Source organism: Chionomys nivalis, chromosome 15 (assembly GCF_950005125.1).
Source record: "Chionomys nivalis chromosome 15, mChiNiv1.1, whole genome shotgun sequence".
NCBI lineage: Eukaryota > Metazoa > Chordata > Mammalia > Rodentia > Cricetidae > Chionomys > Chionomys nivalis.
The window spans coordinates 7,113,675-7,141,385 of NC_080100.1; the positions used below are offsets into that span (position 1 = coordinate 7,113,675).

The following is a 27,711-nucleotide window of genomic DNA, read 5'->3' on the forward strand; positions in this document are numbered from 1 at the left end:
CAACACTCTTGCTTTGCCATTCTGAGACTGTCTCCTCTCTACGTGGTTACAGTCCACAGGAGGAGGAAGGAGTTGGAAGAGGAAAACACAGGAAGAGGGAGCAGCTGGAAGAGTTAGAGCACACAGTAATGTCTTAAAATCCAAATTCAGAAATGCTGCTTGTCCCCTCCATTGGCTTTCCAGTGGGGACCGAGGCAGGTTGAGTCATGTGACCATGCTGACATGCCCAGCCTGCTGGGCAATGGGATCTCCAGCAGAGCAGCCCCATGCCAGCCAGGCTGTATTACGTGGCTGACAGCGTCAACATCCGCCACCCCATTCCATCTCTTCCTCCCCGAATCACAAAGCAAGGGTCCAGGTGCACACCCCACAGACAGTCCAGTAACAGCCTGGGCTTGGTGGGAAACCCGTGCCCCATCATCTGGTTTTAACATTTTTAGAATTAAGACCAATAGAGCTTGAGAAAAACAAACCAACTTTCTGTGCTGCAAAGTCGGAAGTGTTGAGGAGATGAGGAAAACAGTCCCTGTACATCTGCTAGGGAATACAGAGTTTTCCTCCCACATAACAAATTAGAAACCATCTGAGACTCGAGAAATCCGAGCTCAGGTTTCCTGGGTCTGTTTGCATATGGAACAATGGTAGAAAGTTCAGGAAACGATGAGTCAGTTTTGAAGAACTTTTGGACACGAAGCGGGGAGGCGGCTGGAGGTTTTCAGTGCTTATGTGGAAGACCAATGCGGGGTGTAAGGACCCAAATAATGCCTGCAGAGTCACACAGTACATCGGCTATACTCTGGATCCGAGTTAATGTCTGTCCACAGGTGCCGCTGGGAGATGATGAAACCTGGAGGAGGTGGGGCCTGTGCGGAGGTGGGGCCTGTGGGGAGGGCGGTCCTTAAGTCATCGGGTTGAAGCCCCGTCCTTGATAGCTTTTACTCGCTAGCTATGAATTAAGCAGCTTTAGCTTCACGCTCTTGGATAATGGCTTCTGCCCCTAGCAGAAGTTTCAAAGCAAAAGGTTTGCTCAGTCATTGAGTAGAACCCTCAAATCATGAGCTGAAACGAACCTCCTCACTTTGTAAGTTTGTGATTTCAGGTGTTTTGTGTAGCTAGAAATATTCTCCGTCCTGTTGGTCCCCCTGGATTGGTTTCTCTCAGCCTGCCTGTTACCGAATAACCACTCTGAGGCTTATTATCAGTTACAATCGCTGGGCCAGTGGATTAGGCTATTATTTTTTTTAAATATTTATTTATTTATTATGTATACAATATTCTGTCTGTGTGTATGCCTGCAGGCCAGAAGAGGGCACCAGACCCCATTACAGATGGTTGTGAGCCACCATGTGGTTGCTGGGAATTGAACTCAGGACCTTTGGAAGAGGAGGCAATGCTCTTAACCTCTGAGCCATCTCTCCAGCCCATGGATTAGGCTATTATTGACTATCTCTAGCTATAAATTAACCTGTTTCTATTAGTTTATTTTTACTGTGAGGCTCGTGGTTTGTTGAATCACATCTTGCTTCCTGGCCGGCTACATGGCATCTCTCTGACTCTGCCCTCTCTCTCCCTGTGTCTTTGTTTGGACTTCCCACCTAGCTATATTTTTCCCTGTCCATTGGCTGAAACAGCCAATAAAACACACATTTGCAGCATACAGAAGGGCGTCCCACATCGGTTTCGTCATAGTCTCAGGGAGCCGACTGACACACCATCTAAGGAAAGTCAGTGTTTCAGGCACCATGGTAAGACTTTGAAAATACTAATCTCCCTAAACTTCTTAAAAATGTTTTTACATGAGACTGTTGTGGCTACTGGAGCTGGGGAACTGGAGGCAGAATGTGAGCGATAACTGACCCAATGCTACAAAGCCAGCCGGAGTGGATTTAAGACTCCAAGTCAGACAATTTGGTTGCTGGAGTCCGGCAAGTGTTCTCTGTAGAACTATCAGAAAATAGTTTAGGCTTTGCAGATCGCTTGTCCCCATTAACTCTGTGGCAATGAAGAGCGCACCTGTGTCCAACTTTATTGCTGAGGCTGGAGAGACAAGAGGCTAAGAGTGGACGCTGCTCTTGCAGAGGACCAGGGTTCAGTCCCCACTACCTACATGGTGACCCACCACCATCTATAACTTCAGTTCCAGATGACCCAAGGTTCTCCTCTGGCCTCCAGGGTCACCCGGTACCCAAGTGGTGCACTTACACAATGGAGGCAAAACGTTTAGACACATACTATAAAAATAAACCTAAGAAACCCTTCATTGTCCAACACCAAAGTTACAAGTTCACATAAGTTTGCAGCATTAAGTGTTATGCCCCATCCTTCCAGTTATTTAAATATGTCCAGTATCATTCTTACCTCACTGTTTATACTTACCTCCCACCCTGTGAACTTTAGGTAACTGACTCGGATGCTCTTTAATGTTTTTAGAGACGTCTCCTGACATAATAATATCTGAGCACTGATGGTCCCAGACGCCATCTAGGCGCTGTGCCCCTTCCCCTGGGAGGTAGGTCCTGCTCCTGTCATTCCCGCTAAATAACACGACTGTGCACAGCATTACATGGGACAGGGTCATGCAGTCGTCACGAAGGGGCTTAGCCGGGCACTCACAGGGCCTGAGGATGTGGGATGATGCTCAACTGATCAGTCTCCTAGAAGTGAATGACAGAGGGCATCCACCATTATGCCTTGGCAAGAGGGTGTTTATCCTGGTACTCTTGGGACCCAGGCTGAGAGCGACCCCACTGTGGAGGGAGCCCTGTCATAGCCAGGCTGAGAGCAAGCCCACTGCGGAGGGAGCCCTGGTCAGACAGGAGCTGCTCATGGCGTCGCCTCGCTGGGGCTTTCTGTTCTCCTGCTCAGGTGACTCTCCTTCCAGAGCAGTGTGTGGCTGCCTGGCCGTGCCGGATGGGGATGAACATAGAGGCCTGGGTTATGAACATGAGGCCTGGGTTATGCTGGCCTCGTGACGGTGCCTTGCTGGGCCCTGGCATCCATATTTCCTGGGATGGGACAGGTGGAAGTGAGGGAGGGGACCTGGCTGCTTCCAGCAGGCTGCATTCTCTATACCATACATGAGTATTTTCGGGTCTCGCAGACGCTGCCGTGACTGCATCTGCTCCTGCAGACGGAAAGCAGCTGCCAGCACTGGGAAGATGAACAGGAAGACTATTAGTGCGACTGCTCAGTCACAGCCTCTGGAGCTGCCTCTGAGCACTCTGACCTCAGCCCCTGTCCCATACCAGCGTCCAGGGGCTGCAGCACCTGACTACCCGGGGCTGGTGATAGGGCTCAGCTTTGAAATAGCACGGGGCTAGAAAGCCAGAGTGGGTGCTGCTGGGTTGTCTTTCTCCCAGGGTCCCGAGGATGAGTCCTTCCCTGCTTCTAGGTTCTGCTGGCCTCTGGCAGTCCTGGTAGTCCTGGGCTTATGGATGCCTCACTTGCATCCCCGCCTCCCTCTTCATCTTCATCCTGCATCTCTCGTAAGATGCTCACCTTACCACAGAGCGCCATCTTAACCACACCAGCAAAGACTCTGTTTGCAAGTGGGGCCTTGTGCAGAGATCCTGGCAGGGTATAAAACTGCAGCAGCCAAAGCGGCAGGATGTAATCCAGTGCTCACTTCTGCATATATGTTGGATTCCTCCCTGCACCCCATTCTGACAGAGTCTCGCTATATAGCCTTGGCTAGCCTGGAACTCACCATGTAGACCAGGATGGCCATGAACTCACAGAGCTCCTGAACTCCACATGCCTCTACCTCTCGAGAACTGGGATTAAAGGCATGCACCACCATGTCCCATTAGGTTGTTGAGTTTCTTTTAATTTTTTATGTATGGACATAGGTGAGAGGCCATGTTTTGGGAGATGGTTCTTTCCTGCTACCATGTGGGCTTTCTGGAACGAACTACTATGTGTCGATAGATGTATGAAACCTGCCTTCTTCTACAGCCTGCATAGTCTACAGAGTGTCCCCTCATCCCCCAGCTTCTCAAACTTGGCATCTTCACATCTTGGACAGTTGTCTCAATTATTAAACACCAAAACTTTTTAAAAAAATCAGAAAAACATTTAATTAGTCAAAAGTTTTTAAAATAAGTATTAAAAAAAATCCTTCCAAACGGCAAATTCAAAACAAAACTAAAACAACTAACTGAATAACTAGATGGGCTTTACGAGTGTCTGAGGCGTGAACCAGTCTTTGGAGTGTGCAATGATAGCGCCTTCTGCTTCTGGGAATACAAGCCAAGGTGGGGCTGCCTTGTAGAAGCCAAGACCCTGCCATGCAGACACTTCAGAGTCTAGTCCATCTTCTCGGAGTCGGAAAACCCTAGTGCCGGGCCCTGGTCATATCTGTTGTGACTCTCCTTCATTAAATACGTCTCCAGGATTAAGATGGGGTTTGTGCTCCATTTGGATGGTCCTGCAGTTTCCAGCAAGCCTTATCAACTGCTGCTTGGACAAGATGGCTTGGCAGAGCTATAAATGGAGGTGGAGGAAGGGCCTGTGGCATCGACACCCACAGGCTTCTCTTTGCCAGCAGAAGAACATTCAGGGAGGCATAGCTGTCTTCGGGGAACCTCATGGAGAGTAGAACAGAGGTGGCCAAGGTGGAAAGACGGCACAGCCCTGCTGATTCTACGGCCACCCTGCCTGCCTCTCCTGACTTAGGAGAGAGGAAGCTCCTGCCTCACTATTTCCTCCTGGTGGCTGTATGACTCATCCTGCAGGAGAGGCTGGGAATTATCATCTAGAGAAAGACATCCTAGCCCAAGTAGGGGAGGTGCTAAAAATAGAGCTTCCCAAATCCCTCCAAGAGCAAATAAATGAATAAATAAATGAATTGGCCGTAAACAAATAGAGCCACTTCTGCTGAGTTTTCTTTTCCTTTGACTGTCCCCAGAGCTACAACGTACACAAATATGTATCTTGATAGACTCTTTCATTAATTAAAAAAAATCAGTTTCTCGCCCCCAACTGTGTGTGAAGTAATCAATACAGGACCATTATAGAGGTTGGGGGTAGCTTCTGATAAAATCACCCAGGGCAAACCTTTCTGTTCTAGAAAAATCCCTAGACTCTGCAGGGAGCACAGCCTGTGATGGTTAGCTTTTCACTGACTTGACACAATCCAGAATCGCCTTGAAAGAGTTCTGAGGAAGGATTCTCTAAATCAGGTTAGACTGTGGGATTTTCTGTGGAGGAGGGCAGTTGTCTTCATTTCAAATCACCACCCCTGACCCCAACTCATTAGAAAGGTAGCCTTTGCCTGTCTGAAGATGCCTACATGAGTCATGTACCCACTGAAGCCAGAGGACAGTCTTCTCCTGCTCTCTGGTTGCTGGAACAAAGTAGCTCACACACTAGGACCAAGATTTATGACTTCAGGGGTCATAGTGGACAGGAAAGATTTGCAGAGAGCAGAGGAGAAATGGGAATGAAAGGTAGTGGGTGGGGTACAGAAAGATCCAGAGTCCCCAAATATTCTACAGAGTAGGCCCCCAAGGCCCTACTTTCTCTGACTGTCTACAACAGTCCCTTTGGGGCCACCAATCATGTCAGAACCATAACGCTGGGCTGGAGGACTCAACGCCAATCATCGGTGGCCTTTGTAGCATGACAGGTCCTTCTTGGTTCAGGACAGTCAGAAGGAAGAGGTGTGTGCCCGGTGACATATCCTTAGCTCTGTCACCCAGGATCTCAGTGAGGGCTAGTGAGACAGTGCAGTGGGTCAACCCACCTGCCACCAAGTCTGAGCCCTGACCCCCACGTGGTAGATGGAGCACAAACTCCTGACCTTCACACACGTGCTGTGGTATGGAGCATACATACGCACCTTGAATAAGTAAATAGAACATTCAAAAATTGTTTAAATCACGGAGGGGGGTTCATCAGATGTCCCTTGCACGGCTGAACGGTTTCTTCTGTCTTGGAAGCCTAGGGATGCCACTCAGGTGGTAGTAACAGGACCTGTTTAAGGCCCAGGCGACCGTCAGAGAGCGGTGGTGGGATGAGATGTCCCCTGTAGTCTTGGGCTTTTGAACACTGGGTCCCAGGTCGATAGCATGATTTGGACAGGTGTAGGAGGTGTGGGCTTGCTGGAGGAAACATACCCTGGGGGCAGACTTTGCAGCTTTAGAGATTTGTGCCTTTTCCAGTTTGTTCTGATCTCACTAGCAGTTCAAGAGGTAGAACCTCAAGTGTTCACTATGGAGGGGGCACACAGTGTGATGGAGAAGAAACCAGAAAATATTAACTTTCTATCCTCATTCGGGAGCCGTGTATCCTACAGTGCAACCGCACTCCTCGTCTAATCTGCCACTCTTGACCTCCTTTCTAAGTGCTTGGACTTTATCTCCACTCATTCCTGTTCTCCCAGCCACGTGTGTACATTATAGCTAGGACCTGTACATGGGGGAAACACGGGATTCTTGACTTTCTGAGTTTAGGTCACCTTGCTTAGGTTTTTTTTTTGTTGTTGTTGTTCTGGGAACTGAACCCAGATCTTCTGGAAGAGCAGCCAGTGCTCTTAATCAATGAGTCATCTTTCCAGCCTTGTCACCTTGCTTACTTATACTTTCTAGGTCCGTTCATCTTTCCTAGACGTTTTATGCTTTCATTGTTCTTTACAGAAAATATGTATAGTTGAAAGATATCCCATGCATATATAGACCACATTTTCATTACCTATTTTTCCGTTGATGGACAGCTTGGTTGGTTCCATTTCCTTGCTCTCATGACTAGAGTAGCAATAATCATGGATGTACAAATATCTCCACAGTAGGGGATGGAAATCTCTGGGTATGCGCCCAGGAGTGGAACGGCTGGGTCATATGGGAGTTCTATTTTTAATCTTTTGAGCAATCTCCAAACTGGCTTCCGCGTTGGCTGTATTAATGTGCACTCCCACCAAGAGTGAAAAAAGGTTCTTTCCCTCTCCATAGCCTCGCTGTTGTTTGCTGTTAGATGTCTTGACGTCTTGGCTGGGCTTAGGTTAAGTGGGACCTCAAAATAGCTTTCATTTACACTGTCCTGGCAACGAAGAAGGTTGATCACTTTTGAAAATACTTCTGGGCTATTTGCACTTCTTCATTTCTTGAATTAGCCCATTTGTTGATTGGCAGTTTTGTTTCCTTGGTGTTCAGGCTAGAGTAGTAAGTTCTGCGTGTTAACTCTCTGTCTGGAGCATAGCTGTTCGTGACTCTGCTGTCCTGTGGGCTGCAGGCTCTGTGGGCTGTTTCTCCTGCTGTACAGATAAGGCAGCCTCATCTACCGCTTCTTGGCGGTAGTCCCCATGCTCTGTGTGTGTGTGTGTGGGGGGGGGGTCCTGTCAGGTTCTTGCTGACACTGAAGATTCTCCTTGTTTTCCTCTAGTAGCCTCAGACTTTAAATTGAGGTCCTTGTCCCACTTCAGATTTAGCACCCCTCCTTTTCTTTCTCCTTTTTTGAGACCAGGTCTCACTATGTATCTCTGACTGGTCTAGACCTTGCTATGTAGACCAGGCTAGCCCTTGAACCCAGCGATCAAGCTGCTTCCATCTTCCGAGTTCTGTTACTAATGGCACATGCCACACCACAGGTGGCTTCTGAGTTGATTTTTGTATAAGATGAGGATCTGATTTTATTCTTCTGCATGGGGATTTCCACTTTTGCCAGCATGACTTGTATCTTTTCCCACTATATGTTTTTGTTACCACTGTGAAAAATTAGATGGCCATAGCCTTCTAATCTCCACTCTTCCATTCCATTGGTCAACCTGTTTTTAATGTCAGTACCAGGCTAGCATTGTCCCTAGAGCACTGCAAATATAACGTGAAGTCAGGTATTGTGCTACCTCCAGCTGCGAGCTTTCTCTTTAGGATTGCTTTGACTATTCGGGGGTTTTCTTTAAAACAAGCAGTGGAATGAATAATTTTATTTTGTTCTCCCAAACTGGTATAACCTACTTCATAGTAGTTCACTTACTTTTTATAAAAATTAAGCTTTTAAGTAGTAAATATACTGAAGAAAAATTTGAAAATGCAGCCCAGTATCCTTCCGCTTATGAAACTATCTCTTTTTAACTGTGTGTGCAGGTGTGGGCTTGCATTGTGCAGTTACGCTTAGTGGCCAGAAGAGGGCGTCATAACCCTTAGAGCTGGAGTTACAGGCGGTTGTGAGCTGCCTGCTGTGGGTGCAGGCACTAAACTCTGGTCATCTGCAAGAGGAGCAGGTGTTCTTAACCACCGAGCAATCTCCAGCCACTACTTTATGAAAGTATTTAAAAAAATAAATCATGTAGTAGAGCATGGCTTTTCTTGAAGTGCACGTCCGCAAGCATCTATTACAACACAGTTTGTTCACATACACTGGTTCAAAAGCCTCAAGGAGAGTTTGGATGCTCCGTGTGTGTTGTGTTAGAGACCTTATGGGATTCCAAAACTGCTGTGGCTACAGGCTCTCAGGTGCACAGAGAAGCAGAGGAAACACAGATGCAGTTGACTGCCATGCGACAGCACAGTGCACTGCCCGGGTGCAGATGCCGTGGCATCCAGAGGGAACCCGGGTCCAGAACCGCACTGCAGGCACTCACAGGACATGGGCCACGTTGGGAGCTTAAGGTCCTGTCTCCACCACGGCAGTCACTGAAAGACTTCCACGATGGGAAGGCGCTGGAACTTTTTTAGTGGCAAATGACAAATCAGGTTCAAAGCGGTTCAGCCTGAAAGGGCGATGCTTTCCGACTCTGGCAAGCTCTTAATTCCTGAGCCTTCAGGACTAGAACACGCATCGGGGAGGAAGTGAAGACTTCCTCAGACGTCAACTTTGATCTGTGGCTTGTCTGATATGGGCACAGCTCCTGGGGGTGTACAGGAAACTGCTGAAGAGAAGAAAACCGGGGTGGCTCACCTTGAGACGGGGCGTGCTTATCGACGTCATTGCAGCTTCCAAGTCCCTCAAACAGACCCATTCAAGCTCAGTGTAAGCAGCTCCACACACCGTGAATGGGCTAGCTTCAGCCACCTGGCAGCGCTGGGTCAGTCACCACACATATTCCAATACAGAGGCATGTCTGAATCACGTGACCTCCGTGTGACTCGCATGGAGCGACAGAGGGGGTGGAGTGGCTTGCGGTGAGGAAGAGGCCCTGCCCCACCCAGAAGGGAACGTTTCTAGAGGAAAGGGCAGCGCTCTCTTTCTTTTTTGAGAACAACAGATATGGGTGTGGGAAGGGCCTGACCCTGATGGTCTGCGTCGATTACTGGGCAGGCAGCCAGGTGGAGATGCTGGGCCCGCTCTATGCTGGGCAAGCCCACAAGCTCCATGAGTAGGCACAGAAATGTTCCTCAACTTTAACTCCGGCACTCTTACCCCACCCTGAGCAAGTATAACAGCCCAAGCCTTTTCAGAATGGCTGAGACCCAAAATAGACGAAGCTCCAAGAAGATAAATAAACCGAATGAACACCGCTTGGCTTCCAAACGACATGCTGGTTCCTAGGCAGCCTGCGCTCGCCTGCTGGGAGAAAAAAGAGCAGAGTGTAAGGAGGAGGGGAGGGGCAGACCCTGCAGCTGTTTCTGTAAGCTCCTCTCCCTGGGGTGGGCCCGGGGTCTTAGGGGGAAATGGAGACTTCTTCAGCAGTTCCGGAGCAGCCTTTGAATCTGCTTCCAACTCTAGGTGATGCTAATGGTCCTGGTGCCCAAAGGAATGAGAATTAGAGACTAGAATCATCCAGGCTGAAGGAGAGATGATATAAAAAGTTGTGAGCCAGGAGCATGGAAGCCACCAAGATGGGCAACCCTCATGGTTCCCAGCAAGACAGGCAGAGAGGGGCTGGTGAGCCAACTTAGTAGGGAGACCCGCTTGAGCCTTGGCCAGTCTGAACTCTCCGAGTTCACCCGCTGGACACACAGAGAGCTTGTATTAGCATTCAAAGGAAATGAGGGCAGATCTTCTCTCAATTGGTTCTGGGATCAGCGCCCAATGAACTCAGCGGGGGTCCTCCTTGGGGAGCCTGAGAAGGCCAAGGGGTACAGGTTTCCTTCTGAGCCCACATGCCAGCTTGATCTGGCAATGAAGGACAGTGGTCCTTACCTCCTCTTCCCTAAGCCACACAAGGCTCTCCTGATACGCAGGTTTTACTTCCTGGGTACTGTAGCTGGTCCTTAGATGACCAGGACTCCACAGACATTGTCACAGAGCTTTTGCTCTAGACTCCCTAGAGCTCTCTGGTCTTTATGATCTCCACAGAAAGAATTCAGCTGAGATCCCCGGACTGCAGCATAGCAAGTGGACAGGGTTTATTACAAGCAAAACGGTGTCATAGACAACGGCAGACCACTGGGTAGGAACCGAGATGGAGATGGGAGACAGCGGGGATGCGACAGTTAGGGACCCACCACTGTCCTCACTCAAGGTGACAACCTTCAGGAAGGCACAGAGATGCCACATTATTGCCACGTTTCAGATTTATCTCTGAGCAAGGAGCTTAGTTTGGTCACCCACCTCCACCTGCTGATGTGATTCTAAACAATTTCCGGCCATTTCCAAAAACTGGGGTCCAGACTAGGGAAGTAAAGGCTCACTGTTGCGCCTTGAAAAGGAGGCTGACCTCAGGGCCACCAGCTTCTGGCTAACCATGGCATTCCAGTCCTGCAGGCTCTGAAACAGGAAGAGGTGTGGCTTTGGGCCCAGGCCTTTTCCTCTGATTTTTGTCATCTCACGATATGCCTGCACTGAGAGCCGAAGGATGCCCATATTTCTCCCCACACTGGGCGGAATGTGGTTGATGCTTCTGAGAGCAAGCGGTCCACATCTTCCCAGAGAGTACCCTGTTCTTTTCTCCATACCTCTCCCGACACCAGCTCCCAAGGGCTGTTGAACACAGAGCCTTGCATATGGTAGGCCAGTGATCACTTAGCTACACCCAGGTCTCTGTGCTTCTTCAGCCACTGTTCCTGCTGCCCTTTATGTTCTCTCTCTCTCTCTCTCTCTCTCTCTCTCTCTCTCTCTCTCTCGTTAAGATTAAACCCAGGAACTTTGTGCAAACTAAGCCAGTGTTCTCCTCCCCCATCTAGGTATTTTTTAACCTAAGAGGTAAGAAGAGAGCATCATTTGATTATATTTTGTAATTTGTTTTTTTTTTTAATCCCTGTGTCTGCTCTTTCCTCTCCCTGTTGTTTTGGACTTTGTGTCTGGTTAAATGTACCAGGGTGAGGGACCTTTGTACATGGCCTGAGGTCATCAATTTTCAGGGAAATAGGAGTCTTTTGGGAGGATGAGTGAGCAGCAGCAAGACTACTTTTGCGTGGATGGCCATTTGGATTAAGTCGTGGCAGAGGCTTTGTATGGAGCACGTCGCTCAAGCTTGCCCGTGTGTCCATCCCATGGCTGGACAAACCGGTCTCTGAAAAGAGCAGGCAGAAGGAAGCCTGGAGCTGAGATCCCTATCTTCCCTCCCTCCTGTTGCCAGTGGTAGGAGGGAGGAGGGACCTGGAGACAAGCAGGGTGTGGGGGGGAAGGAGGAAGAGAGGAAGGGGAAGGGAGAGGGAAGATGGGAGGAAGTTGGCATTGCTGTTGAGGGGTCTGCCTCTTGGTGCATCCTGCTCACGTCCAGAGGCCTTCACTTCTCCTTCCCTTCTCCAGAATGTTTCTCCTTTCTTTTTTTTTTTTTTAAAGATTTATTTATTTATTATGTATACAGTGTTCTGCCTGTGTGCATACCTGCACCCCAGAAGGGGGCACCAGATCTCATTACAGATGGTTGTGAGCCACCATGTGGTTGCTGGGAATTGAACTCAGGACCTCTGGAAGAACAGTCAATGTTCTTAACCGCTGAGCCATCTCTCCAGCCCCCATGTTTCTCCTTTCTTTATCTAAGCACAGGGGCTTGTGTATTAGCCCGTTTGGACCATCATAATCAGCCCACATGGTGGGCACCTCAAGCCACAGAAACACATCTCCTTTAGATCCAGAAGGTGATGGTTTGAGATGACCAGGTGTCAGCAGATGTAGGCTCCTGCGCCATCTCTCCTTGACTTGAAGATGTCCGACTTCACACCGTGTCCTCACCTGGGTTGTCCTCTTAGGACACCTACCATATAAGCTTAGGGCCCCACCCTAGCCCATACCCTAACCCCCCATTTTAGCAGAACTACCTCCCTGAAGACTTGATCCAATCACATTCTGAGGTCCCAGGACATGGGGCCTCAGCATACAAGCATGGAGGGAACATGGTCCATCTTTAGTGGTGTAGTGTGTGTCCCTGTTTTTCACCTCGCCAGCTGTGGAAACGTGTGGAAGGACTGCCTGATACAGTGCCGGCCAACTAGTTAAATAACTCCTTTGTGCATATCAAACATTTTGCTGTTGATCTGCAACTTGCATTCAGCCAGCATTCTGTGTTTTGGGCTGCTGCATGGCACCTCGCCTTCCCATGAGCCTCTTCGTTCATTTGCACAGGTATGGGACAGACACAAGGAGAAGGGAAAGAACTGGAAACCAGAGGAGTGTGTGGAGTCTGGGAGGCCCTCAAGGGCCCTCACAGTCATCAAGACACCCACAGGCAGGGTGGTCTGGAGGTCAGAGCACTCATTAAAGGATTCCTAAGAGGTACCTTCTGTTTCCTCCTGGGTCTCAAGTCTCTGTCAGATGGGAAACATTACATAATACCAAAAGGGATTTCTCTGAGCTTCCCTGAATGATCCGACTTCCAGTTGCACAAACACATTACATCAGCCATGACTGTAACCCAGCACTCAGGATGCAGATGTAGAGGAGGGCCAGAAACCTGAGGCCAACCTGATCTACATAGCAAACCCCAGGCCAGCCAGGACTACATGGGGGGGGGGGGTTCCAAAACCAGAAAAAAAATATCCTCCAGGAAAACAAAATGATCTCTTCAAATAACCAAACAACCACCATCCTCCAAAACATCCCATCATCCATGTTAGGAGATGAAAATCTAGCGCCCAATCCCATAACTGCAACTCTGTAAGCCATTGAACAACTCAGGAAAAGTTTAAGAGGGATTTGGAGACCCAGAAGGGGGCCAAGCATATCTGAACTGATTTGTGTCTCTTTACACAGTTTCTTTATTCTCTGCTCTGGACAGTTCTACCTTAAGGCAGCAGAGTCATCAGCAAGAAAGGGGGCATGCCCTCATTGGTGTGACTCAGTCAGCGCTCACCTGCACCCTTCCAACACCTGCCTCCACCTCAGCTCCCCAGCTGGCCTCAGGCAAGCCCCTTCCTGCACTGAGCTCCCTCTGTGAACTCCCCATCACAGCAGAGCCCAGCAACAGGCCACTCGCCCATGTACTGAGATCTCTGACATCATGAGGCACCACAAACCTTCTTCTTTTTAAGGTGGGTATCTCACGTATTTTGCTATTGTGAAGGGAAGCCCTATTCTCTTATGCTCTTATTTCTGTCTCGTCTCATGACTAACCGGCCCTAAGTCATTGTACCAGGAACAAGCAGAGAGATGGTTCTGTCCCTTCACTTTTCCTTCGGCATAACCCTTGCACGAACAATCATAGATTCAGAACAGCAAATTCTCACAAACCGAATACACAAGTAACATCCTAAGAAACAGAACACTACCGCCTCCCCTGCCCCGCCAATCTCATAATCCCTGGACTCCAGATCCCAAAGGACCCTTTGTTACTACTCAACCCCAGAGGTCAAGAGGTCACCACTGCTCTGTCTACCCTGGCACCCTGTGCCTTCAGGGGATGAAGGGTGTGATCTCTTCGGTGTCTGGGTGTCTCAGTGTGGTGCTCCTGAGCTGCTGTAGCACCAGCATGCGGAGCTGGGGATGGCTCTGCTTTCCTGTGGGGTAGAACCCGCTGTCCTGACACTGTACAGCCTGCTCACCCACCTCCTGCAGTGATCACAGGGCTCACTCGGGGTTTCCAGCAGCTGCCAGCAATGCTGTGCTCTGAAGTCTGACTGCATCATCCAGTGAGTACGTACACACACACACACACACACTTCTCACTGGCAGTCCTGGGGTGGATGTGGCGGTGTGCAGTGTGGGTGTGCATAGCTTTTGGAAAACTTGCAGAGTTTCAAGGTAATTATATCTGTCAAAGATTTCCACAGCTCTTATTGTTACACATATAAAACCCACTTAAGGCCACATGAATACATTAAGATGCAGCTTTTTGTTTTGTTTTTTAGGGTTTTTTTTGTTGGTGTTGTTTTGTTGGTGGTGATGTTTTAAAATGACGTAATCCAGGCTGGCCTTGAACTCATGATTCCCCTGCCTTAATTTCTGAGTGCTGATATTTGTGCAGCCACAGAGTTTATGGGTTGAGTTGTGTCCCCTCTAAGCTTATGCGTTGGCACTCCAGGCTCAGAGACCTCAGAGCTGCCTTATAAAAAATAGGGTTACTGAATGGGGGTACCAGTTCTTTAAGTTGGGAAAAGGCCACACTGGAAAAGGTATCTCTCCCTGAAGGGGCAGACAGCTACACAAAGTGGAACCCATGCCATTCCTCTACAAGCAAAGGAATGCAGAGCATCGTCTCCAAGTCACCTGCAGCCAACAGAAAGGCCTGGAGCAGACCCGTGGGGTGCAGGACTCTAAGGTCAGACATGCCACTCAGCGAGGGAAGCCCTGTGAGCAGGGCTCAGGGTAGCAATTCCTGCAGAAAGATGTCTGCTGACTAGACACCCAACGGGCCTGGGGAGTCCGGTTAGACATTGTGTTTTCAGGAGGTTTTCCTTTTGAATCTCCTTCCAGAAAATTTGAATCTCCTGCACCATTTGTCATCTTTCTAAACACTTCCAGAGAAGGCTAACAAATGACTCAGAGGACGATGGAAAACTGGTTGGTGGTGGTCAGCCCACTATCGCTACTCACCTGGCTTGGACAAGAGGGCCTAGGCTGATCACAGGCACCCGCATTGGCAGACTGGACCTCACACCACACACACACATACACACACACACACACGCACACGCACACACATGGGCACATACATACCCTCCAATAAAAACAAATAAACCTTTAAACATTATAAGCACCCACTCTTACTTCGTAGGCCAAGTTCACCTGATACGGCTGTGAGGAATGAAGTCAGGCCAGGTTGGAGGGGCCATGGCACAAAGGAGACTGTGACAATTTTATTGAGAACAATCAGATTTTTAATACTTTTATCAGAAACAGAACATAATGGCCATCTCCAGAATCAAACAGTTGTAGCCCCAGGAAACAATGCTGCATGCAAGCTATCCAGGGCCAGCATTTTAATGTCGGAGACCCATTGTCCTGTCAAACCTTCATGCTTCCCTGACTATCGAGGGAACACACGGAGAAACACAAAGTGACCTGAAAGCTTCACTGCCTGAGGGAATGCATGGGTCTCTCAGGGTCTGGGAAGCTCCTGATCTCAAGGCTGTCAAGTGAACTTCATGATTTCCTGCCTCCCTCCCCCCCCAATCCATAGTTCAACATTAAATACTTTTGTAGTCTTCCATGGAATTTCATTTACTTCATCAGTTACTTCATCCCAAACTGCTCACTGCTATTAAGACCAAGATGCTCAGCAGGGTTTTGTCAAAGGGACACAGCAAGGATCACCTGAGAAGAAAGGAACGTCCATCATCCATCGGTTGAGAAATTGCCTCCATTAAATTGGCCTGTAGGCAAGCCTATGGGAGGTGGTCTTAAAAGTGATTGATGCGGGGAGGACCCACCCCACTGTGGGCAGGGGTGAGGTGTGTAAGAAAGGCTGAACAAACTAGAAGGAACAGGCTGGTGAGCAATGTTCTTCCGTGGCCTTTGTTTAGGTTCCTGCCCCCCTCATGATAGACTGTGGCCTGTAAGGCAGATAAACCCTTCCTCCCCACGTGGCTACTTTTGTTCATAGTGTCTATCACGACAGTAGAAGGCAAACCTAAGCAACCATATTCCATTCCTTTGGGTGCCTGATGACTGACAGCTGGCTAAGTGCTCACCCTAGGCATGGGATTATGGAGTGAGCGAAATAAGAAAAGCCCTACGTGTGTCACACTTGCTGAGCATCAGCACTTTCCCCTGGGCTGCCCCTGACTTCCTGTCTCTACAGCTGGACCTGGACAGTCTTTGTGGTCATTTCAAATTGGTTGAGTGACATTTATTCTAATGGACATCTTAAGAGACTTGATGTGCTTAGCAAAAGCCATCTGTCTGATGAAATCAGCCTAGTGGCATCAGAACAGCTGGACTATATCCTCGACTCTGAGATAACGGCGCTGGGCAGGGGGAATCTGGGTCAGCAGGACACAGGTTAGCAGAGCTTGTGGAGGCCATCGGGGAGCAGAGGTATCGGAAGACACAGTCTCAGTTCCAGGAAGGAAGGGAGGGAATGAGGAAGAGGCAGAGAAGAGGAGAGGAGTGAGGGGGAAGGAGAGGGAAGATGGAGGGATGGAGGAGGAAGGAAAGGAGGGCAGGAAGAGGAGGGAGGAAAAATGAGATGGAAGAGGAAAGTGAGGGGAGAAGAAAAGGAGGGAAGAGAAGAGGAAGGAGGAAGAGAGAAGGAGGGGGAAGATAAGAGGAAGGGGGAAGAGAGAAGGAAAGGAAAGAGAAGGGGAAGGGAGGAAAGACAAGGTTTACTTGCCAGCGTCTAAAAGAGACGGAATGAGTTGTCTGGGCAACAGTATGAGGCCGTGTGCTCCGTGTCTATCGTCTGCTGGGAGCAGAACTAGGCAGCAGGTGTGTATTTTGCTCATTTAAAACTTTTCTTCCAAAGTGAAAACCCACACAGCCTCCCATGGAAACATCTCAGAGTAAGGAGAGCTGTTGCGGCAGAGAAAAGCATGTGTGGAGGGCTGTGGGCAATCAGTGCTAGCACCCATTGGGTCCATGTGAGACATGGGCTAGCAGCTAGGCTCTGCGGAATGGATCTGAATCTGGGTCCCTCCACAGTCCGTCAGATCTGGACCTGCAGCCTAGCTTCCTAGAGAGCAAACCTTTCCTGGGGCTGCTGTGACAAAAGACCAAGACCAAGAGTGGCTTGAGGTGGCAGAAACAAATTCTTTCCATTTTGGAGGACAGGAGTTCAAAGCTCAGGCTTTTGCAGGGGCTTGCTCTCCAAAGGTTCCAGAAAAGAAAAGGGCAACCAGCTTGTTTAGTTTGCCCAAGATTAGTTTCTGTAGTGAAGCCCTCACACGGAGGACAGGTGGCCTCCCTCCTCAGCAGACAGATGGACAAGAGCCGTGCCTGCCTAATCTGCTTTGGCTCCTGTCTCCTTGTTCATATTTAGCACCTCGTTGAGGATATACAGCCAACAGGTGTTTGCTCAGTGAATGTCCCTCATCAGAGAGTGAACAATTGCTTCTAATATTACCGGTGTTATCAATACATAGGGCAGATTGGACTCGTAGTTTGGTCCAAGGCATGATAGAAGTTTCGCGCTAGTATACCGAGCCAAGTCATCAAGCAGAGTGCCTGGAGCGTGTCCTGCTTGCCTCAGAGAGTGTGCACAAGTGTCTGGGTCCCTCACGTACTCATGGTCTCATTGCCGGGCCCCAAGTTACAGGAGTCATGGCCAACAGCAGGATGGATTCACCGGGCTAACCCTCATGGAAGCCTTGTTCGCCACCTGGGTTTCCCTGGGCAGAGATCTTCTGCATATGCCTCTGGAATTATCTGACGGAAAGCAAGCTCTCCGTAATAAGAGACCCAAAAGAGCCTATCCCGGGCTCCCGCAGATGCGTCATCCCCCAGATGTGAATGGAAGCTTCCCGGGAAAGTTGTCACATTGGCGCTGAAGGGCTTCCAGGCGGACTGACTACTGAGAACTCTGGGATCGTAGAGTTGGAATATTGCAAGGCCAGAGCCAAGTTATCTTGGTCTTTAGCCGTTAGTCTTTTAGCGGCCCATTCTGTGTCTGAGCCGCTGTTCCTGTGACTATCAGTGAAGCCTAGGACGCCTTGAGAGGCTTGCAGCAGGGACGCTGATCTCTCTGCTGTAACTTGCCCACCTGGCGCTGCCACTGAAGTACCAAGTAAATCTGCTCAGGTGTGGCTTTCTTTGGTCCACGTTCCTGCAGTTGCTCATACTCAGCTTCGTAATAAGACATTTCTTCTTTCCTTTGGAACAAAGACTCTGCTTCGCGTCAGTAGTCAACACACATCTTTTTCTCGGAATAAGTCTTAGCCGGGCGCATAACCCCCAAATCTGTCTGCTCAGTCCTCCCAGAGACTCACCAAACCCAGGACTCCAATGCCCAGTCAGTAGAGGCCCGTGGAGCTGCTTGCTGCTCCGGGACACCACCACCCCTGAGGCCCAGCCCTCTCCACTCTTACACACCTTATCACTGATTCACGGGCTAGCCCTCCTGGAGAATGTGGCAGAAAGCATGGCGCCTAAGGCGATGGAGAGGGAGGTGAGCTGATCTCAGAGCTGACTGCTCTCAGGAATCTCTGGGATGAGTACACTCAAACTGCTTATGTGAGGAGTCAAGACCCCAGGGTCCCCCAGAGTCCCTGCAGCTCCTCAGTCTTTCATAGGTGACCAGAGTTTGTGCCACAGTCCAAAGGCACATAATAAACACCTCTTTTGCACTAGCGTTAGTATTTTTGTATGTATAAATGGATGAGTAGAATTATGGGCAGAAATGTCAATAAAATGGTCACGAAATAGGTCTGAAGAAATTCCAGCTTGCTGGAAATTTTAAAAAGTAATCTGTTTTCCAGGACAGCCTAGTCTACAGAGCAAGTTCTAGGACACAGAGAAGCCCTGTCTCATAAAACCATTTTTTTTTTTTTAAAAAAAGGTTAACCGTAGTTCCAGGACAGGCTCCAAAACCACAGAGAAACCCTGTCTCGAAACCCCCCCCCCCAAAAAAAAAAAAAGGTTAACCGGGCAGTGCAGGGACCAGAGCTGAGGGCCTCCAAGAAGGCCTGCAGGCCTGTGGTCTGGTGAATTAGTGATGGTACTAGGAGCAGACATGGGGAAAGAACAGCTTTTCAACAAATATGAGAGTTTCTGTTCCACTAAACTGGATCAAGATCTAAATGCAAAATTCATGATGTTACATTTGGCTTCTAAGATAAGGCACCAAAATCCCAAACACAAGACAGAAAGCCTTGATAAAACTGCAATTTAAACTTAATCTTCAGCAACCCACAGAATGGGAGGGAAGATTTGTAAATCATTGATCAGGGAAGAATCTGATGCCTGGAAAAATATACATATGCTGGACTTGCTCAACTCAGCAATAATCAGAACTCAATGTAGAAATGGGCAAAGGGCGTCATCAGAGAAATGCAAATCAAAATAACTCTGAGATTCCATCTTAGACCTGTAAGAATGGCCAAGATCAAAAACACTGATGACAACTTATGCTAGAGAGGTTGTGGGGGAAAAGGGAACACTTTTGCATTGCTGGTGGGAATGCAAGCTGGTACAACCCCTTTGGATGTCAGTGTGGCGATTTCTCAGAAAATCAGGAAAAAACCTTCCTCAAGATCCAGCAATACCACTTTTGGGTATATATCCAAAGGATGCTCAATTGTGCCACAAGGACATGTGCTCAATTATGTCCACAGCAGCATTGTTTGTCGTGAACATTGTTAGCCAGAACCTGGAAACAACCTAAATGCCCCTCGACTAAAGAATGGATAAGGAAAATGTGGTATATTTACATAATGGAGTACTACACAGCAGAAAAAATATGACATCTTGAAATTTGCAGGCAAATGGATGGAGCTAGAAAACATCATATTGAGTGAGGTAACCCAGACCCAGAAAGACAATTATCACATGTACTCACTCCTAAGTGTCTTTTAGACATAAAGCAAAGAAAACTAGCCTACAAATCACAATCCCAGAGAACTTAAACAATGCAGACACTAAAAGAGACTTACATAGACCGAATCTACATGGGTAGTAGAAAAAGACAAGAGCTGAGTAAATTGGGAGCATGGGGATCATGGGAGAGGGTTGAAGGGGAGGGGAGAGACAGGGAGGGGAACAGAGAAAAATGTAGAGCTCAATAAAATCAATAAACAAATATCAAAATAAAAAAGAAAGAAAGACATGGGCAAAGGGAAAAAGCTGGAGTTGGGTGTGGGCGGGTCTTGTGCCTAAAATCTCAGCACTTGGTTGGCTGAGATAGGAATGCAGGAGGCAAGCCTGGGCTACATAGATGCCTTAAGACTCAACAGGGCTTCATAGCCAAATTCTGTCTCGGTGGGGGGGGGGGGCGGGAGGCAGAGAAGAAGAGGAAGAGGAGGAGAGAAGAAAAGAGAAAAGAAAAAGGAAGGGAAATATGGAAATGAGGGGCAAAGGACTCATATAAACTTTTTAAAAAACTTATTTGTGAGTTTTCTTCCATATTTAAAGAAAGAAAGTGGCCCAGCCAGTTGGTCTTTCAGAAGGGCCCAAATTCAAATTTAAGGGACTGGAGAGATGGCTCATTGGTTAAGAGCAGTTATTGCTCTCCCAGAGGACCCTGGTTTGATTCTTGGCACTCATATCGTGGCTCACGAGCCTCCATAGCTCTGGTTCCTGGGGATCCTATGCCCTCTTCTGGTATTTGTGGGCTCCAGGCACCTAAGTGGTTTATGGACATACTTGCAGACAAATCACTCATACACATAAAATGGAAATAAATTAGTCTGTAGAACACCACTTGTTCAAGCTGGTGCATTTCTGTGGGAAGGCTGCTGTCAGACTAAAATTTAGGAGGATGCACAGCATTGGGGGGGACGCACACTCCTGAGGACAGAGGAAGCAGTGTTAGAGATGTGAACCTTTCTCACACGGCTTGAGCACTTGAGGAGAAGGGAGCCTTGGAGCAGGGAGACTCCTTCCTTCCCCTCTGCCTGCCAGCTGTCCTTGGAGTATGACCCTTGGTTCTTGACTCTTGACCTATTGGGACTGCTGTGTGCACAACCAGCAGTGTCTTCACACAGCGCCTGCCTCTCACCACGAAGGAACTCAGGCCCCAGCCAAAAGAACCTGCACCATTTTCTTTATGCTGCTGAGGAGGACCCCGATTTCCTAACGTGCTACAGTTTCCTTCGGTGTTCATGTGTGTGGGCAACATGCCACAGAAGCAGGGTGAGGATCAGAGGATACTTTGTAGGAGTTTGTTCTCTTTTTGTTGTGTGGGTTCTGGGGATTGAACCTGGGCTGTGGGACTCGGCAGCAGATGCCTTTACTCTCACCCCCTCCTCCTCCTTAGCATTGATAGTGACTTGTCCTTGGTTAGTGGGCAAGTGACAAATCAGATGCCCAAGTTTTTAAAAAGGACTGGGACCTGGCCTGAGCAACTGTCACCTGCATGGCTTCTGGAGACAAACGATGACCTATCTGGTGGGCAGTGAAGGCTTCCACCCACCTTAGACTGTTTTCTAATGTGACAAATACCACAGGACCAGCAGTTTATAAAGAATGAAGACTTATTTAGTTCAGGGCTCTTGGGCTGAGAGTCCAAGGACATGGTGCCAGCATCTGCTGAGGCCTTCAGCAAGCACACGGCACAGGGTCTCACTTGGGAGACAGAGCTTCAGGTGTTGGCTCAAGCCACTACCTGTCCTGTATCTATTGAAGGCATTAAGTCTGTCTTGGACAACCCCATCACCCCCGTGGATATATGCTACTCTAATTGTTCCCATGGGGCCCAAATCTAAGTGTCATCAGGACATGAACTTGGGGACACTTTAAATTACAGCATCATCTGGGCAGGTACTCTCAGGCTCTGGTGTTGCAGAGTCAGAGAAGTTTCAAAGCCGTCTGACCCAGGAGAGAACACTTTGGAAGCTCAGGTGCAGCTTGGTTGTCTTCAAATCCAACTGCAGGACAGACTCAGGAACAGCTTGGGGAGGGAGCCCTTGCTGGGAGTGATTGGGTTTCCCCTTGTTTCCAGTGACCTCCAGAAGTTTGCCCCATTAACATGACTGAAGTGAGCAGGTGATAGCTTTCACCCCTCAGGTGGCTCTGGTGAAAAGGCTGATCAGGTTAAAGTGCTGTCTACCCAAGCCTGATGACCTAAGTTCAATGCCAATATCCACACGGTCTGACTCCAAGCTGTCTTTTAACCTCTCCTGCGGGTGGTGGTGGTGTGTGAACTCACCCCCTCAAAATAAGTGGATAAAATATAATAAAAAACAAAAGGCAAATGTATCTCAGTTGGTAAAGAGCTTGCCTAGCATACACAAGGGCCAAGTTCAGGCCCTAGTACCACACTACCTATGTATGGGACACCCATCTGTGATTAGTACTTGCAAGTGGAAGGCAAGAAGACCAGATGTTCAAGGTCATCTTTGGATAATTTGAAGCCAGCCTGGGCTACATGAGACCTTGTTAAGTGGTGCGGGAGAATTGTCTGTATTCCGTCAATCATGTTTTAAATAAATGCTGATTGGCCAGGCAGGAAGTATAGATGGGAAAACCAGACAGGAAGTAGAAATGATATAATGAGAACAGGAGAATTCTGGGAAGGAGGAAGTTGATTCCTCCCACTCCTGCCCAGACCACAGAAGCACCAGGATGTGAGCTGCCCCACTAAAAAAAGGTACTGAGCCACTTGGCTAACATAGATCAGAAAAATGGGTTAATCAAGATGTGAGAGTTAGCCAGTGAGAGGCTAGAGCTAATGGGCCAATCAGCTTTATAACTTACAGAGATCTTTGTGTGATTTTCTTTGGGACTAAACAGTTGTGGGGTACTGGGCAGGACAAAAATCCCAACAACAAACAGGCCTGGCCCCTTCATGTTACAGTCAAGAAAGGAGGGAAGAAAAAGGAATGAAGAAGGGAGGGAGGGAGGGAGGGAGGGAGGGAGGGAGGGAGGAAGGGTGGGTGGGTGCTGTTTTCTCTCTATCTCTGGAACTTAGACTGGCAGTATGACAGAAGTGCTGCTTGGTGACTCCAAGGCCAAGGTCAGAACAGTTCTGAGGCTCTGTTGCCCCTCGGTGTGGTCCTCAGGACTCTCCTGCTTGGAGCGTTCTTCCTTCTGAACTTGGGGGAGGAAGGCAGGTGCAGGGTTTCACACAGGGGCTTGGGAAACCCCACCTTTGGATCAGCCCCACTCGGGTGCTGAGAGTAAAGGAGACTGCTACGCTCAGCCCTTGTCACCCTCACTTTTTCTGCTGGGACCCCGGTGATCCCACTGTGCCTCACCCAAAGGCTGTACCCTTGACCCCTGGAACCCGTGGACAGGTGATCTCATTCTTGCCTCTGGGAATTGTTGTGCATGGTCATCATGTAACACAGGCAGAGGGCACAATTCAGCATGGGGCACTGTTAGCTGAGGGAACTCTAGGAACAGGACCTTGGTGAGATGGGGTCCTCCTGTAGGGCCACAGTACCTGGCTTCAGTCCTTAGTTCTGTAGCCTCAGAAGAGTGACCTGACCTCTCTGTGCCTTGGATGTATTTCTCTGTGCAGTTAGGACAGTAGTCTGCCACGCACCGTGCCCCCATGTCTGTGCTCTGTGCGCTGGCACCCAGTTGGCGAGCTTCGGGCAAGGGGGCTGGAGGTTAAAATACATAGACACACACAGACAGAGAGACAGTGACACGGGTCACCCTTGAATTCCCCAAGAATGCCCCCTTTATTGTGTTCAGGGGCAGATTATAGAGAGATAGCCACGCCCCAGCCAAACCCACCAGAAACCACTCTCCTGCCATCAGGAACTCCTGGAGGTCTCGTGCTCAGAGCAGCTGTAGGCACTCAGATCAGGGGGTTACACAGGATCTGGGGTCTCACTGCTCCCGACAGTAGTTGCCTCCAGCTGTGCAGCTTACAGTGTCCATGCACAAACAGCTCATTGGAAGTGCGGTTAGTGTTTTCTGCCGTTGGTGACCAGCAAGGCTAGCCAGGGACTGACCACAGGAGGATTTAGTAATGCCAGCTTCAGGGCCCTTGTACATGTCTTTGTCCCACGGGGAGACAGTTGAGAAAGACAGGCTATGTTTCTCTGCTTCTTGCTGACCCAGTGTTCCCTTTACACTGGAAGAGTTGTGGGGCGTCTGCCAAGAGGCCTGGTGGAGCTGGGGGACAGTGCCTCTCCAGAGGGAGGGAAGCCAGGAATTGAGAAGACAGTGAGGTTGGTTTGGGTGCACATTAATTTAGTTGTTTGTGTACATGAGAGTCTGTAGTGTGTTCAGAGAGACGTGTGGCCCTAGCAAAACAGAGGTGATGCCTCTGACAGATATTTGAGAGTCTGCAGGGTAGGCTGGGTGTCAGGGCATCCAATGACAACCACCAAGCTGTCACCAAAGTTTCCTCCTAGACAGTGGTTGGGAACATATGTGGTGGGCTTAGAACAATCTAGACTGTTCCCAGGGTCCTGCTGCCCCTCAGATCACCTGCTAAGACAGGGGCTCTCTCCCACCTCCTGCACCTACCTGCAGGGCAGGTATCAGAAGGTTTGGAACCCCATGCCCCGTGCAGACGCATGCGTGTGTCTCTTAGAGTCTGTTAACTCTCTCCCGGTTGATCTCACACGTCCTGGGCAGGTGAGTGGCCTCCAGCTTTCATCCTTACTTTTTCTGGTCCCCAAATGGCAACAGTTCTCTCCTGTGGCTGGGTTCTCCACTGCAACACAGCCTGGAGAGGCAGGCGATCCTCGGTTATACAAGACAACCGAGCCAGGGGAGGCGGCGAGCAGTTTTCAGAACCTTGGAATTACTTTTATGAAAACCCCTACTTATGATAAACTCTTATTGCACAGCAAATCTGTATGAGCCATCTGCCTCTATTAAAGACCATGATTTGATGGCTGTCCCATAAAAGACGATGGTGACAGCTACTGCCCCAGCAGAAAGGAGATTATATTATAATCACTCTGGGCTCCCGAATGGTCAAGCCTCACTTTGCCCACCATTGCACTTACTGGGTTCTTAATAAGGGGGTGAACGAATAACTGGATAAAGGCACAGGCAGTTATGAGAACCTAATTAAAATCTTTCCAATTTAAACCTCTCAGCTGGAAGCAGCTGGGATTACAAACGCCACCCTTGCATGACTGCGCTGGCTTAGCCCCTGGCTTTGTAGATTGGAAAGGAAGGCACACCTGGCGGGCCTGCCATCCTTTGTATTGTAGGGTTGGGTTGGCCCCCGCTCCCAAGAACCCCTCCCCGACGAGCCTCTGTATATGATTGGCAGTTGTCACAACTGGTGGAGACCGTGAGGATCTTGGAATTGGCCTCTGACATTACAGAAAACTAAGACAACCGAGTAGCCTTTGTCTTTGGCAACCACAGACCCTGTGGCAGCTTGTCCTGGGAGGGCCACCATTGTTGGCCTTTCTGGTCATTGACCCTATTTGTGGCATCCCTGGACTTAGCAGGCACCTTCTGCTCTAGCCTAATTGATGGTGCTGGTCAAGGCCCCTGTCAGGAGTGTGAGGAATCTTCTGCTTTGCTATCTTCATCACCTTGTTCCATTTCCACGGCAACCTTGAGAGCAAGGTCTTAATCTCCCTCTTTCATACATTGGAACCCCCAAATTTAGAGTGGGTGAGTAACTTTTCTGAAGTCTCACAGCAGGTGGGACAGATTGGCCTCCCAGCTCTCCCATGGCACCAGCTCGCTGCCTTGCATGGCTGCACCCGACTCACAAGTTCTTAATGGTCAGTGAAGGTTGGGTAACTATGGAGGTCGGTTCCCTCCCTCTTGTCTCCTTCTCCTCTATCTTCTCCTTCCATCTTTCTTCTGTTTTTCCTGTGGGGTTAACTTTATAACCTTGCCTTTGTTGCATGAATTTAGGGCACTGCCCTGGACTGTTAGAGAACTCGTCACTTAGGAGCTATTGAAAGAGACAGTAATGGATGCGAAGCTATGATGATTCCACTAATCCCGTGTTCATGAGAAACCCACCCAGGGCCATCTGTCTAATGCTCTCATCAGAAAGGAAAATAACAGCTATGATTAAGCCATTCCAAGGGCAGTTACAGGTTCGCCTTTCTTGTAGGTGATGTGCAGAGACCATCCCGAGGTCAGAGATTTGGATATGCAAAGGAGTGAGCACTCCCTCAACCTGAAACACATTTTAATTAGCGTTGTTCCCACCCAAAGCCTCCCAAAGGCTGCGCTGTAGCCAAGTGAATGAATCTGTAGGATGTGTGTAGGAAGGCTGAGAACACATCAGAGCTTCGCATGTCCCAACCTGCACCTCCTTATGTCACCCACTCACGTGGCATCCATGAGCAAGCAGTGGCGGAGACTAGATCCTGCTGTGGGTGACTTGTGCCCACCACTCCCTGCTGAAGTCAGGGGGTAAAAGGTTGATCTGTAGGTAAATGGCATGAGATTGTGTTAGACTAGGGTGGGCCTGATGCAGTATGCCTGCTACCCTTCTAGAAAGGGGATGCTTGCACACACACACACACACACACACACACACACACACACACACACAAGGATGCAGGGTAAAGGGAGAGGCAGAGGTTGGAGTGGACAAACCAACGCTAACAAGTGAAAAAGTAACACTATTCTGATCTCAACGTGTGATGGGTGACAGTGGGATTAATCCAGTTTTAGGTTAAAAAAAAGTGTGTATATGGATAATAGATTCATTGCAGTGTTGAGAGCCTCAGAATGATGCCTCCTTACAAGCTTGAGAAAATTTCTAGGTAGTGCACTGTGCATCTTATAGTGATATAATCAGTCAGTTTAAGCCATGGTGGCACAGATTTGTTTTGACAACCAAATCTTTTTTATTTATTTATTTATTATGTATACAATATCCTGTCTGTGTGTATGTCTGCAGGCCAGAAGAGGGCACCAGACCTCATTACAGATGGTTGTGAGCCACCTTGTGGTTGCCGGGAATTGAACTCAGAACCTTTGGAAGAGCAGACAATGCTCTTAACCACTGAGCCATCTCTCCAGCCCCAACCAAATCTTTTTTATTAGGGGACTGGGGCTTGCCTGCACAGCTTGCTCATTGGCACAGCCTCCAGAATCCTGTGGCTTCATCACATCTGGAAGCTCTGGAGGATTGGAGAAGGGCTCATAGTGCAGGGCTTCGAAGGCCTCATCTGCTCAGAACCCAGTCCACTGTGACTGGCTGGCTAGTCACACTCCCCAGAGTTTTTCCATCATCAAGGAGCTGACCATCCTTGGACGGCCACTACTCATCAGCAGCCACTTGAGGAGAGCCTTGATGACTTGCTTCAGCTTAACATGATGCTGGAATTCTCAGTGTCTGTGAAGATGGTGGTCTTATGTGCCGGACTGTGAGAAATTCATCCATCCTGGTGGCTACTTCTGGCTCCAAGTATCTGATGGTACAGGTGTGCATTCCCAGCGCTCAAGAGGCTGAGGCAAGCTGGGCGGTGGTGGTGCACGCCTTTAATCCCAGCACTTGGAAAGCAGAGGCAGGCGGATCTCTGTGAGTTCGAGACCAGCCTGGTCTACAAGAGCTAGTTCCAGGACAGGCTCCAAAACCACAGAGAAACCTTGTCTCGAAAAAAACAAAAAAAAAAACCAAAAAACAACAACAACAACAAAAAAAAGAGGCTGAGTCAGGAGCATCATGACCCAAGAACAATTGGGATTACATGATGAGACCCCTTATCAAAGAAATAAATGAAAATGATAAATAAAGATAAACATTTCTAGAAGGAAGTTGTCTTTTGGTTAGGCAAGGACAGGAGATCCCCCAGGGGAGGAAGCCCCAGGTAGCGCCCCCCAGAAGATGCTGTGAAGGACCTCATTGGTCTTGGCCTTTATGTGACTTAATTTTCACTACCCCTTCTCTTCTGGCTGCTGGCTTTATGTTGC

The 27,711-nt window shown here is 48.9% G+C and overlaps 1 pseudogene; it reads right to left on the bottom strand.

The window, feature by feature from the left end:
* Window positions 1-773: 773 nt before the first annotated feature.
* On the bottom strand, window positions 774-27,181 carry LOC130887670 (elongin-B-like; annotated as a pseudogene).
* Between the last annotated feature and the right edge of the window lie 530 nt (window positions 27,182-27,711).